The sequence below is a fragment of the Camelus bactrianus genome, chromosome 8 (assembly GCF_048773025.1).
Source record: "Camelus bactrianus isolate YW-2024 breed Bactrian camel chromosome 8, ASM4877302v1, whole genome shotgun sequence".
Classification (NCBI taxonomy): Eukaryota; Metazoa; Chordata; class Mammalia; order Artiodactyla; family Camelidae; genus Camelus; species Camelus bactrianus.
Genome location: NC_133546.1, coordinates 89,243,855 through 89,257,565, shown reverse-complemented (window position 1 = coordinate 89,257,565; position 13,711 = coordinate 89,243,855). Strand labels below are relative to the sequence as shown.

The following is a 13,711-nucleotide window of genomic DNA, read 5'->3' as shown; positions in this document are numbered from 1 at the left end:
TCTTTTGTGTTTTTAAATATTTGTTTCCAATATTATCAAAATGGTCATAGCTAAGAAGTATAGGTGTGGAGACTGATGGAAAGAGGTAGTGTGGCTCATGTACAAACTGTGAGCACTTTCATGGCTGCCTTTAGGCTGGAGAAGCCCCAGAAGAGCCCAGGTTAGACCAAGGGTGGCTTTGTATGCACTTGAAAGCCAGCTTTCCTACCTGTATGGTGAAGCCTGGTGGGCGTGGCAGGTAGATGATCAAGGTCTGATCAAGGTCATTGGCTGCACAGAGCGCTGTGTCTGTGAGAACTGGAGTCCATCTCCATGGGAAATGCTTGGTGCCAGGAACACTGCAGGGGAGCTGGGGAGTCTGTTTGTTAAGGATTTTCCAGTCCAGGGAGTTGGAAGATCAGACTCTGCATTCAGATCTGAGTTTGAATTCATCCTCTCTTGTTTACTGGTCCTCTGACTTTTGTCAAGTTATCTACCCTCTTTGAACTCCTATTTTCTTATCTCTCAAAATAGGAGAATTACGGCCTGCTGCTAGAGTGTTTGATCAGGATAAATGATTTGTTTCTATAAGATGCCACGTACAGTCACAAGCTCAGTGAGAAATGGGCTGTCACCTCTTCATCTGCAACTCAGTGCTCGACAGGACATCGGGGCAAAGCCAGTCCGTAATTTGTTTGTGATGCAAGTAGGAACAAAATTAATGTCTTGCCTTTCACTTGCAGTATTCTTACTCCTTTGCTTCATTTACTTCTTTCCTCCTTTCCTTTCCCCTCCTCCACCAAAAGATCCTGAGACTCTCTCAGAACAGTAGATTCAAATTACTTTAAAGGGTGTCTCATCCTCATGAAATAACAGTAACTTAAAAAAAACTGTACAGATCCCAGACGTCATTGTATTTGATTTACACACACACACGCACACCCACCCACACACACAATCAGCCTACCTACCACTTGCTGAGGGAGAAGGACCAATTTTTCTGAGTTTTCATTCACTGAGCGTGAGAGAAAAGTCTCTTACGCAGACTTTCACCTTGCTTAGTGCATGGTGTTTTTAATTGGATTTCTGCTTTGTGGCCATAGAACTATTCTTATAGAAGAGAGGATGTGGAGACATAGACATTCTGCTGAGATATTGGTGTCAAAATATTTGAGTTGGAAAGGACTTAGGACAGCATAGAGTCGTAACATTTTATGGGTGAGAATCCATGATGGTGTAACTTGGACAAGAACCCGGGTCTTCTGTCTTCGTGTCCACGTGGATGAAGAGGCAACAGGGAGGGAGATGGCAGGGATCCTTCTTGCTTGAGTTCCAGGGTCTTGCTAGATTTCATTGCTCAGCTGTCTTTAGTTTAGGTCCGTGTGGCCTCTCATGGGAAGGTCAATCTGTCCTGAAAGACTGAGTTTCTAATCAGCAAAAAGCCCTGGACCCACTCATATTTCCCAGAGTTTTTCTGCTGTCCTGCTGACAGTTTATATAAATGATACCTAAGAAACTACTGGATATAAAATCCTTATTGTTATCATTTGCCCTCAAGTTCCATAGGAATGGGGTGCTGTCTCAGGCTGTCTAAGGCTAGATCTGAACAAAGATAGGGTGATAGGCTGTGCTGCTGGACCCTCCCCAGTCGAAAGGGATTTCCACCTTAGTTTTTAGAATCTGACAGATGAGTTCAAATCTTGCCTTTACCAGTTATTAGCTTTGTGAACTTGGGGAAGAAACTGTACTTGTTTGTGTCCAATTTTCTTTATCTGTAAATAAGTTCAGTATTTATTTTAGGGTTTTTGTTTTAGAATTGAATGAGCTAATTTCCTCATTTATACCTAAAATACTGATCGCGTGGTTCTATGCTGGTGCCTTGGTAGAAGATTACTAAGGGACTCAGCAGTGAGAATGCAGGTGGGGGACCCCTGGATCATAGAGCTTATATTCCAGGATATGCTTGTAAAAAACTGGATGTGCAGTGGATTTTTAGTAAATGTCCATTCCTTTCCTTATCCACATTGATTGTGTATATATCTTTGTACAATATATGAACAATTTTTTATTGCAATTTAAATATCTTTGTAGTATTTAAATTATGTAGCTATAACAAAATACGTGAAATAAAATGATTTGTCTTTTATTTTCTTTTCAATATGCAAAACAAAATAAAATAGAAAAGAAAAAAAGGTTTTGAAGGAGTAGAAATAATTTTATTTCTGTGGAATCAATTCCCTATGTTAGGTTTTTTAGTTGTGTTGTTAAACAGCATATAAAATTGATAGGTTGTGACTTCAGTGTTGATAGCTAGGTGAGTGTAGTTTCTTTTTGTGGTTGTCTTTGATGAATTATTTGAACTAGATCATAAATGATGTGCATGTTACATATTGGAAACGAGGAAAGAGTGGAGACATACTACCTCCAATGCAGTCATCTTGTTACCAAGTCGAAACTCGTACTGCTTGCTGTATGACAGGCCAATAAATCGGGAGATTGAGGTGTTGGAGCAAGGAATAGTGACTTTATTTGAAAAGTTGGCAGACCCAGAAGATGGCTGAATGACATGCTGGAGAACCGTCTCCCCCAAGTCAGAAATCAGTCCGCTTTTATACTAAAAAGGGGCGGGGATGTGGTTGGTTGTTGCAAACTTCTTGCGGTACAAATTGTTTCTCCTTGGAATTCTTTGTTCTTGCAGCTGTCCACGTGGGTCAAATCATGGTGCCCCTCATAAACCTCCAAAAAAAACCAAAGTTGATTTTCTATTTTGCAACTTGCCATCTCAACATAAGTGCAGAAGAGTTAACATCGTGAAAGATCAGAGCCCGGAGAATAGGCTCTCCTGGATATTTCAGGCTAAAGGCAACTTTCTTTTACAAATGGTACAGAGCTACCAAGTCTGAGCCTAGAAAACAGCAAAGGTTTAAAGCCAAATGAACAGATCTAACATGCAGTCAAATTTATTCTTTTCTATTACAATTTCTTTTTCCACCACATAAATAATTTTAGTAAGAAACATGAGCAATTTTTTTACTTTTGCTTCTTAGTAACGGATAAGTGGGCCAAATACATTTATGAGAGCAGGGATGCTGTGTGGGCATTGGGGTCACAGCAAACTCTTGTTGGGGGTGGTCGACTCTGCAACATGTCTGATGCCCCGTGGGTGTTGGTGAGGGACCCCATAACCAGGGGCTCTCTTCAGGAACCAGCATATGGGCATTGACCTCTGGAGACCTTTTTCAGCTGCCGGAAATTTTTTCAGATAATGTGACTGAAAAACCACTTCAGCTGGTGATAATTAGGGAATAAAGGAAGAGGAAAAGGGCTTGGATTAGATTAGAAGAGAAGGACAGAATATCAGGTAACCTGGGGGCTTGGCAGTGGGTCCTTGGGAGAGAGGGGAGCAGAGGTGGGGAAGGGCACGGCTCTGGAACCAGCTCCTGCACCTGTCCCAGGGCCCAAGTCACACAGCTTTAAATTGGCCTAGGACACTTTCCTGTCTGGATGTCACCCTGGGCAGAACCTTGAGAATCGAAGGTAAGGGGTGGGCAGCACTCACCTAGGGGATCACTGAGGACTTCGTTCAAGTCCACGGTGCCTTTTCTGGTCATGTGTCTTCACTTGCCCTTTATCTTAGGATCTGAGGAGCAGGAGGAAGGAACGCAGGGAGAGATTCAGGAAGACATCTGACTGTGTTAAGAGACGACAGTCACAGCCACACGGGGAGCGAGGACACTTGCAGCAAAGTAAAACGACTTCACAACTATTGCATCAGAGCTGCAGGTGTGAGAGAGCCTAAGCCTGTCTCAGAGTGCAGGGGACAAGTGGAAAGGAATGGTAAATTTCCACTGACAGTTGAAATTTTGTTAAATAGCCTGCTACTGTTGCTTGTATCACTTGAATGAATGCAGGCATATTTCTATGGGCATTTATATGTTCACTCAAAACCACCAGCCACTCTTGCCCCCATCGGGGATGGGCTTTCTCAAGCACAGTGTACCTCCTGCTTGGGTGGGCCATGCTGCGGGTCCTCGCCTGGGGCCGGGCTGCTACAGGGCACTGAGTCCCCGAGGCACGGCCTGCGAGACACGACAGGAACACCTCTGCTCTTGACTGAGGGCCTCCGTTTCCCCCTGCAGTGTAAGAATGCTGGTGACTGAGTTAGAAGCATGCTTCGAAGCTGTCCATGTCCTTGCCATCCAGAAGCGGAGCCTGGGAGCTACCGAATTTCTCCAGAATGCGGTTTACATTCATCTTCTACAGGTGAGTTTATGTCCTTTTACAAGTGGAGGAATTACTGCAGTTTTTCCTGGAACTTACTCACCACTAGTCCATCTGATTTTTCTGTGCTTGGATTCAATATGGCATGCTAAAAATTCTGGAGTCAGATCTTGAAACCCTGATGAAGAGGATTATTTTATTTCTTTATATGATAGTATTTTACTTACAAAATTCAGAGTTTTCGGTTCTTTCAAAAATTTTTTGGGGGGTTGGAGAAACAACTTTGCTCTTACCATCTTTGTGACCTGTTGCTTTGTGCCTCTCACCTGTCTTCTGTCACTTCTGAGGCAGTTCCAATTGTGACCCTGTCCGGGTTGTTCATGGTATAAAACATAAAGTCTGTAAAACTACATTCCCATTTACTCCGAAGACATTTCACAAATACTACTTAAATCTGGGTGTGGTTTTAAGAAGACAGAATCATTAGAACATGTACTTGCAGGTTGCTAGTGCAAAATCCCCAAATCAATAGTCTAGCACAACATCTAATATCTTTATAATCTACCTTGGATTTGTATGGATAAGTGAAGCAGTTTGCTAAGAACTCAAGACCAGGGTTAGAATACAGGCTGGTGTAGCTCAGCAGGTCCTCCCAAGCTGATGCTCTGCCAGAGGGCGGGTCCTAGGGGAGAGGGCGTGTCCTCCCCTCCCTGAGCTGACAATTTGATGGGCAAGACCTTCATCAGGTGAAGAACTTGACTTTCTTCTAAGAACAGTGGGTTTGAAATCAGTCCTAAAAGCGTGGGAGTGACACAATCCCATTTGTCTCAAGTAGGGGAGAGTGGCTTTGGGGCCACTTGGGAGACTCGTGAGTCCAGGTGGGCAGTGTTGGTGGCTTCCACTTGACCGGTGGGATGGTCAGTGGGTAAAAGCGAACAGATTGAAGGCATGTTTAGATGGTAAAAAGGAAAGGATGAATGCTGTCTGTGAAGGTAGGATGGAGGAAGGAACAGGTTTCTGGGTGGATTAATGAGGTAAGTGATGGTCCTGCTGTGCTCTGAGGAGGGAAAGCTGTAGAGGGAGTTCTGGGGGATAACTGATGAGTACAGCTGTGGGTAAAGTGAAAGGCTGTTATATGTGTGGTTTGGGAGCTCAGGTGAGAGCCAGTAGTGAGTAGGGGGAGGGGAGAGAGACTTTCAAATCAGTTTGTCTTGTGAACATACAAATAAGGATGAGTAATGACACACTTAAAACCTCTATATTCTGTATTTAAAGCCCAGTAACATTTTGCTATATTGACTGCAGAGGTTCTTAATTTTTTTTAAAGAGTAATAAAATAAATAGAAACAAAATAGTGGAGATAATGAACATCTTAGAGTTGATGTGTGTCCTTGTATGTATTTTCATACCTCATCTGTTTATAACCATAATCTACAAATAGATCGCTTGCTTAGCATAACAGTTAAACAGAGGGACGTGACACACAGTGTTGGGGCTTGAAGCTGATCTTCTCGGGCAAATTAAGTCACCTCTCTGTGCCTTAGTTGCATCATCTGTGACTTCCCCCGGGCCCCTCATCACAGCTGATTTCCTAGACTAGATGTTGGGAGGGAGGCTGCTAAAGGGAATAAGAAGTGGCAACTTCTAGGGATATTGAAGAGAGAGACAAAAACAGATTAAAGCCGATAAACTGAGTAAAAATACCCTCAAAAGAGAAAGAATCCCGCAGTGTTTTGAGCCCCTTAGCGTAAGGGAAACAAAATCAGGTAGACCCAAATCTCTTGAGCATGTGAGTATTGTGGGTGGGTGGGTTTCATCAGAAAAGGGTTGAGAAAAGGCCTTTTCATTTCCCTAGACGTTTCCAGTAAGGATGGGGAGCAGAAGAGAAAACCCTCTGCTTCACAGTGGAAGCTGCTGTTTTGTGCAAAACTGACCAAAGTTTGGAGACCAGTCATCAGCGGTGCTGGCAAATGAAGAGACTTCGGGATTGGGTGGGGCACTTGCTGCGACTTCCAGGTGACCTGCTGGCTGGGGGCTGTGAGGCGGGCAGTAGGTTTGCAGGGTGACCCGGGCATAATCCCTGGCTCTGAGGCTGCTGGTCTGACTAGCAAACCTAGGCACCCGCAGTCCTAATGGGGCAGCTCGGGGTGTGGCCTGGGACACCTGCTGAGCTGAGGGTGAGAAGAGGGCTTCCCTGAGGGGGTGTCATGCGGAGAGTGGGAACGTGTTCCTGCAGGGGAGGAAGAGCCTCTGAGCAGGGTGCTGGATGCACAGGCAAGACCAGCCTGAGCACGGAGGCTTCTGGGAGCCAGAAGTCATACAATGGCCCGAACCGCCTTGTTCCTGCGAGACTGCAGGGAAAAGATGCTGAAAAAGTAGGCAAGGGTCAGACCCTGTGGTGTTTTATGAGTGCCAGTAAAGACTGGTCAGGCAGGCACGAGAGAACCCTGTGGGCGTCCCAGCTGGGGCGTTACGCCGGAGGGAGGAGCAGAGTTATAGACTTTGCCACTTATTAGCTGTGTGACTTTGAGCAAGATCACCCCACCTCTCTATATATATATCTTCGTCTGTAAAGTGACAGAGTGACAAGCTCGTGTAATCAGAAGGCTTAGTTTAGCTCTGATACTCTGTGTCCAGTCCTGTCAGTGCTGCCCTGTGAGGTTCTGCAGCGGCTGCTCTTACCCTGAGAAGGGAGGGCGTAGAGGGACATTGTAGTGCCCGAGGGCAGGAAGGGGTTGCTTTAAAAGCAGACATGTTGCCGCCTGCAGCTGCAGGCCTGCAGGCAGTTTGGTTGAAGGTCCTGCAGGGGACCTTGGAGGCCTTAGGTCGTGGAGAGTACTTTGGACGCCTTAGCTTCGTCTTAAGTCTTGTTTTCCCTTGCGGACCGGATTTGCCTTTGCAGATTGATGCTGAAGATTTGGGCTTCTAGCAAATCTGTTTTCAGAGATGGGTATATACGTAAAATATCGTATAAAATAAAATGATTTATTTAACGTGTGGGACTTCGCAGCTGTTGGGAACAGCTCTGTTTTCCTGGTTGTCACGGAGGACACCAAGCTTCAGCAGAGTGTGCGGGAAGTCAGGTAGCCTGCAGTGCTGCTGCGGGGTGTTCTCCCGAGTAGAGCACTCTGCTGAGTTGACTCCTCTGAGTTTGGTTGCCAGATGAGCAGACAGCAAATTAATGAGTTCTGGTGGGATTGTATAATGACAGAAAGAAAGAGGAAACCGTAGATTTTCCAGACTAAAACAAGCTTTTGTTTCCTGATCCAGTGTGTTCCATTACAGAATTGATGAGTTGTGTCTATTCTGGGACTTCATTGAAATAAACGTTCAGCCTAAATGATAAGAGTTATGTTTTATTTGGCTGGAGGACTCGAGCCGTTATGGCAACCTCTCAGATCACTCTGAGGGACTGCTCCCAAGAGGTAGGGGAGGAGCTAGGATATATAGAAGTTTTACAAGAAAGACCAGGTAGTTGGAACAATAAAATATTGCTTGTTATCTAAAGAAAACCAGATATCTCAAGATCAAGTATTTAGTGCTTTTCTATGTATGGGAGGAAGCAAACATTTGTGTCATTGAATTCATCCCTTTGGTAAGTACCTAGCTATCTAGGGCCAGTATCCTGTCCTTTCTTACTCTGAGTCCTCTCAGAGGGCACCACTGTGAGTGGCTGAGAGGCTGGGCTGCAGGCATGCACTCGTTGGGGGTGGCAGCAGCCGCTGATGACTTGGTTTCAGCATTCTTTGTTTACTGACATGGTTGCAGTATTTTCATTCACAGTGCTCTCCCTTGGTCCTAAATTCTGCCAATGTTTTGAGAGACATTTCATGACCAATTTTGTCCCATGGTGCTAGGATGGCTCAATCCTAGTTCAGGTGAAGAATCTTCTGAGTTGCCATTCAAGGTGTTAGTTTTTTATCAGGCCCTGTTGATACTAAAAGTTCTCTGGATCACCTGTCTTACTTGTTTGTTATGATCCAGGAAGTGTTTTCCCTTCATTGCTCATTCCCATACCTAGAATCACACTATTACAATTACTTTATTCAGGGTTATAAATTTTATCTATTTCTTCAAGATGTTTAGTCATCATCAATTTTGTAGGCCTAGTTACACTTTGGGAAATGTAACAGACAATTTTATAAAATAGATAGGATATAAGTAATACAGCTAGTAACGTTAATAAAGTCACGATTAAGAATTTAATAGTCGGGAAGTTGTATTTTGGGGTTAAAATTTTGCTTGTGTTTCTGATTGATATTGAGTGATCTTATGAGAAAGTTCATATTTATGGTCAGTCTCAGAGCAGGTATTAATTGGTCAGGTGAGGTCTCCCACCTTGTAAGATCAACAGAGGCCTAAACAGAACTATAATTTCTTTTTAGAATAACGTTTCTGAGGGCTATCTAGTTAGAGCCTTGGAGTAGGGAAACTCACAAAGGTAACACAGAAGAACTAGACATAGGTAATTTACCATAAACTTAACAATTGGAGTAGTTCATAATCAAAGGTAGGAGAAATTATCACAGTAATTTTTATGCAGGCCTGGTACGGTGTCTTGGGTCAGCTGTCTACCTCAGATATCATCTTCTTCTCATCCTGGCCTGGTAGCTTTTTCTCCATTTGGGCATTGTTTTAAGGTGAGCAGTGCTCTATAGGCCAGTGCATTGCAGGGGCTATTTCTGATAGGAAATGAACCCGAAAGTCCGTTTCCTTCAACTTTGGTTTGTATGGTCTATTTAAGAGTACCTGATAAAGGGTCCTTCCATTCAGGTTGGAGACAGTTCTTTAAGTCATGCCTGTTCCAGTTTGTATAATCCCCTGGCTGCAGGTCATGGGGCATTGGAACTTTACCCAAGGATAGATTAGTGAGCTTCAGAAACAAAGCTAGAGTCTCCTATTAATAATTCAGTTAAACTGTACAGCAATGTGACATAACAGCAAGGAATGATTGGGAAGTGTGTTAGTAAATACGGAAGTCAATTAACAAAGCTAGAATTTAATATCCACTAAAATATAATCTTTTTTCTCTCTAAAGTTACCCTCATTTTTCTCAAATAAAGCCATGTCAAGATTAATTGCTTTACAAGTTGTCTGATTATTTGATCATATAGGCTTTTTTAAATTGGCTGTGTTGGAACTTTTAATTAGGAGTCTCAGTGTAGAATGTTAATAAGGTTTGCTAAGGCCAGGAAAGCCCCGTCAAGGGCTTGTCATGGATTTCTGCCTTACAGATTTAGGTAAATTCTTTTCTCTTTAAAATCCTTAAAATACCTTGAGATTCTTATATCTGTTAGGAGATGATCTTCATCATTTGTCTCATAGACCCACTGGGGACCTTAGAGTTTTTAGTCTCTTGAGGGATCAGATAGAGAGAAAAGATAACTGTTCCAAGTCTGCTTACATAGGTATAACTTATCAAATTTCTGTGAATCATAACTAGCTTAAGGAGAAGAGTTTCTTTATGTCTGGCAAACAGGTTAAAAGCCAGTAGTATGTCAGACAAAATCAAAAATTATAACCATATTCACCAGTTTACTCAGTCCCATGTAACTAATTCTTTTACTCAGAGTTTTCATTAGACCTTTAAAATTTCTTACCCAGTTTAGTTCAGTGCTATAGTTCAAAATTTATTTGAAATCAATAAATCTCCTTGAAGAGAAAGCAATTTGCAAAATCATCAGAAGGAAACAATTAACTGTATATAAATGACAAGTGATTTAAAAGCATGGTTAAACAACGTCACACTATAATCGATAAAGAAAGCTGGTCACTATAACTAGAATTATGACTGGTAACATTTCAGATATACCAGAATTTTAGGGAGTCCATATAATTTCTACAATATCTATATTAATAATATTTTCTCATACAATATAACCTTAGAAGATTTATTATTCATTTGACAATACCGTGTTATTTAACATGCCAAATGAAATTTACTAGATTAAAATCTCTCTTTGGGATGTTTCAGGGGCCCTCTGTAGCATCCCAAACTTAACTGGAGATTAAAAGAACTTTAATTAGAAATTGATATTTGGGAAGCTTGTTAAAGATTTCAGAACACTTGGTCAGATAAACATATAGATCACTGTAACGTAGTACTAATTCATTAACAAGAAAATGCGTCAAAGGTAATGGCAGAACAGATCAGTTAAGTGGTATAAGAAGTTTTACAATCTGTTACTGAAGGTGGATTAACATTTTAAGAAAATTTTTTCCTCTTAACAGCGAGAAAACCAAATCTAGTCTTGTACCTGCTTACTTCTAAGATTCATTTACTTTGCCCAAGTTGATTCTAAACTTAGCCAATTCCGACCACGTATGAAACTCTTTCCTCAGGTTTCCTCTTCCACAAGCCTTCCATAGCTTTCTATACTCATATTAGTGTGTCCCTTATTTTCTCTTCCATTCAGAAGTAACCAGCTTCAGGAGAAATTCACTATTTTTCATTAACAAAATATAATTCCATTCTTATAATTTCCTTTACACATTTAACTTACTTTCCTAGGATACTGAGATCATTCCCTTAATAATAGAGACTATTTCAGTGTGGCATCATCCATTTATTAGTATTTCTAAACACCTTTATTTTCTCTGTAAGAGGAAGTTACATGTTAAGTAATTCATATATCAATCTTATTTTATCTGAAAATGGCATAGCTATTTAATAAAATCCTATCATTTGACTTAATTTAGCACAACTCTAGAATTTAAAGATACCAAACATTTAGAGATTATCTTAAGCATACATTTTAAAAATATATTTTAAAAATTTACCCAAAGCTCTCATCTCATTTGCATTTAATTTACTTAAAATTTTACCACACCACATTACTGTTTTTTTTCTTGACAATTCTGCAACAGATATAACAGGATCTTATTTGACTTTCATTAAACCTAGGTACAGTAAAAGCATTATACTTAATATTGATGACTTTAAAGATGTCTATATTAATTAGAACATTCTTAAATTAAACAATATCAAATATTATCTTAATATTGAATATTTTCCAGTTCACGTGACGCTGAAAGTCAATTTGTTCAGTTTTTATTTTAAAAATACTTAATTTTCAAGCTCTTATGTTTTACGTCAATTAAGCAGATCTCTTTGACTTTGATTTTTTTTTTAGCTGTAGAAATATCTCACATCAATAATGTGTACACAGTCTTATAAACAGACAAAAGCTAGAGATCTCATAGCTTCACTTTAAAACTTACTTATAAGATAGGTATAATAATAGTTGGAGTAAAGTGAATTTGCTTGCTCAAATCACTAAGGCTTGCTATTTATGAAACAGACATTTAAGATTTCTTGACAAAGTCTGAAGGACACGTCAGAGTTCTGAGTTCTAAAATGCCAAAAATTTGTTGGCCTTAAGTTTTATTTCGTTGAGCTAATTAGGCTCAGTCCTAAGTCACTGTTTGCTGTATTTCCATTTCTGATCTGCAAGACAAAGACACAATCTTCCAATTCCCCAGAGAACTGCTCTGTCACCCAAACCCAATTTTCTCTCCTTAATTGGCATTTTTTTTTATCAGTGAGAAGAGCTGTAAACAAAGAATTCCATCTTTTAAAAACTTAAGGTTTAATTTATCATGTTTTCCAAAGCTTGCATAAGGCATTTAGTAAGGTCTCTTTTCCTTGAGTTATAAGTTAAACCCAGGGTAAACCTCTTATTATATTTTTTTATTAGCCACTGAATATTAGTTTTTAGTTTTACGTTATACTGGGCGGCTCATGTAACTCTGTTGGTTTCTTTTACTTTGTTCAATTAATATTTTCTGAGGGACAGATTTGTGCCCAGACTTATAAAACCAACAAGGGGAAGCGTTTTTCCATTGAAACATATCTATCCCACAACATAATTAAGCAAAACTTTTATATAAAGACCATTTAAATATACCAATTTTACAAACTTTTATCTCAATTTTATTAAATCTTATACCTTTAATTTTTATATTTATGTTTAAATCAATAATTCTTATTTATAGAAGGAGTGCCAGAAGCCATTTTTTTTTGTGTGTGCATTGTATCTAATTTTATAGAAAAGTCTCTAGGATGCCCAAGTTTCAGCCAAAGAGCTTAGACCCTTCTCAATTTTTAATTTGATTAATTGGTCTGTTGTCCCAATCATTGATCAAGTATTTCAGTCTATATATACATATATTTTAAACTGCGGCAAATAAAATGGACTTGTTTGAACTTTAATGTTGGGGGGCAGTAGGTGATCTCTTTGGCCCTTTATTTTTACTTTATGTAGTGTAGTATCAAAACCTTGTACCTAAATCCAAAAATGTCCATTTTATTTATCTCATTCAAAATAACCATATAAAAATATTTATCCACTTGGGTTAAGCCCCTTATCTTTTTTTTTTCGACATTTTAACAATCCTTTTTCCAGTTATTCAACCTAATTAACATTAATTATTCTAAGTTTTTATTAGCATCCCTAGAACCATTTATCGGAAAGGAAAAACACAAATGTAGCTTTTCAAACAAGTTTTATTTTTTTCACTAAGTTCTTAGCTTAAACATTAGATATATTTTTCTACCTTTAAAATTGATTTTAATAGATACCAATAAAACAGCTGTTTATAATGAGATCTCTTTCAACTCTCACCAATTTAAAAGTTTTTCCAAATTAAAGGATCCATCATATGGCCATCATTTTATATATATATATATAATAATATATATATTATTATTATATAATATATATATAATATATATATAGTGATTTTAAACCAATAAGATGAAGAGGCTCTTCCACATGAGAGTGGGGGTGTTGCCTAAATAAAATTCAAAGGTTTACTCTTCAAAAGCTAAAGGCCTTTGTGGTCCAGGCTGATGAAACAAAGTTTAAGATGGCAAAATATCTGACAATTGGTACAAAGAATTGCTTAGAATCCCAATTTATTTGCGTGGCCACCATATGTACACAATACTTGAACCTTTTGTATGGCAGAGTCCAAGGTTTCCTTTAAAAAAAAAGTAAACTTATATATACATACATACACACACTTAAAACACCCAGAGAAAGATAAAACGTTTACATTTCAAGGACACAGGAAGAGAAATCCAAGTTCCCCCTAACGGGAATTTTGTTTGTATAAGTTCAGAATTCCAAAAAATGTTTTTATCAGGCCTGGTTAGTTACTTTCATAGTGAGGTTTTTTTTTTTTTTCTAATTCCCAATTAAAGCTGTAAGTTTTGTACGTACATAAACCTGGCTGGGGTAATAGTTGGAGGCTGGCAATCTGTCATTTTTTCTTTTCTTTTCTGTTTTTTATTTTTTTTGAAAGTTCTATTCCACATTGTAAGGTCGGGTTCTCACAATAAATTTGCTAGTAAGATTTCCCTCAGGGACAACTCTATGGCATGAAGTCTTTGCCTCTACCACTCCTGCAAGATTCTCTGTCACCAGAGAAAGCTGTTACCAGCCAGGAGGAGGGTCCCATTTTTGGAGTTGAAAGATTACTCATAAGAGTTTTACTTTTATCCTGAAAA

The 13,711-nt window shown here is 39.6% G+C and overlaps 2 long non-coding RNA genes across 2 annotated transcripts in view; both read left to right on the top strand.

The window, feature by feature from the left end:
* The window catches only part of LOC141578503 (uncharacterized), a 29,692-nt gene extending 26,972 nt beyond the window's left edge, over positions 1 to 2,720 (top strand). The window contains exon 4 of the long non-coding RNA XR_012508885.1: positions 2,678 to 2,720. This is a non-coding gene — a long non-coding RNA (uncharacterized LOC141578503). The remainder of the gene's footprint in view (positions 1 to 2,677) is intronic.
* Positions 2,721 to 3,625: 905 nt separating this feature from the next.
* Positions 3,626 to 13,711, top strand: part of LOC141578412 (uncharacterized) — a 28,403-nt gene continuing 18,317 nt past the window's right edge. Inside the window, exons 1-2 of the long non-coding RNA XR_012508805.1 lie at positions 3,626 to 3,816; positions 4,119 to 4,242. This is a non-coding gene — a long non-coding RNA (uncharacterized LOC141578412). The remainder of the gene's footprint in view (positions 3,817 to 4,118; positions 4,243 to 13,711) is intronic.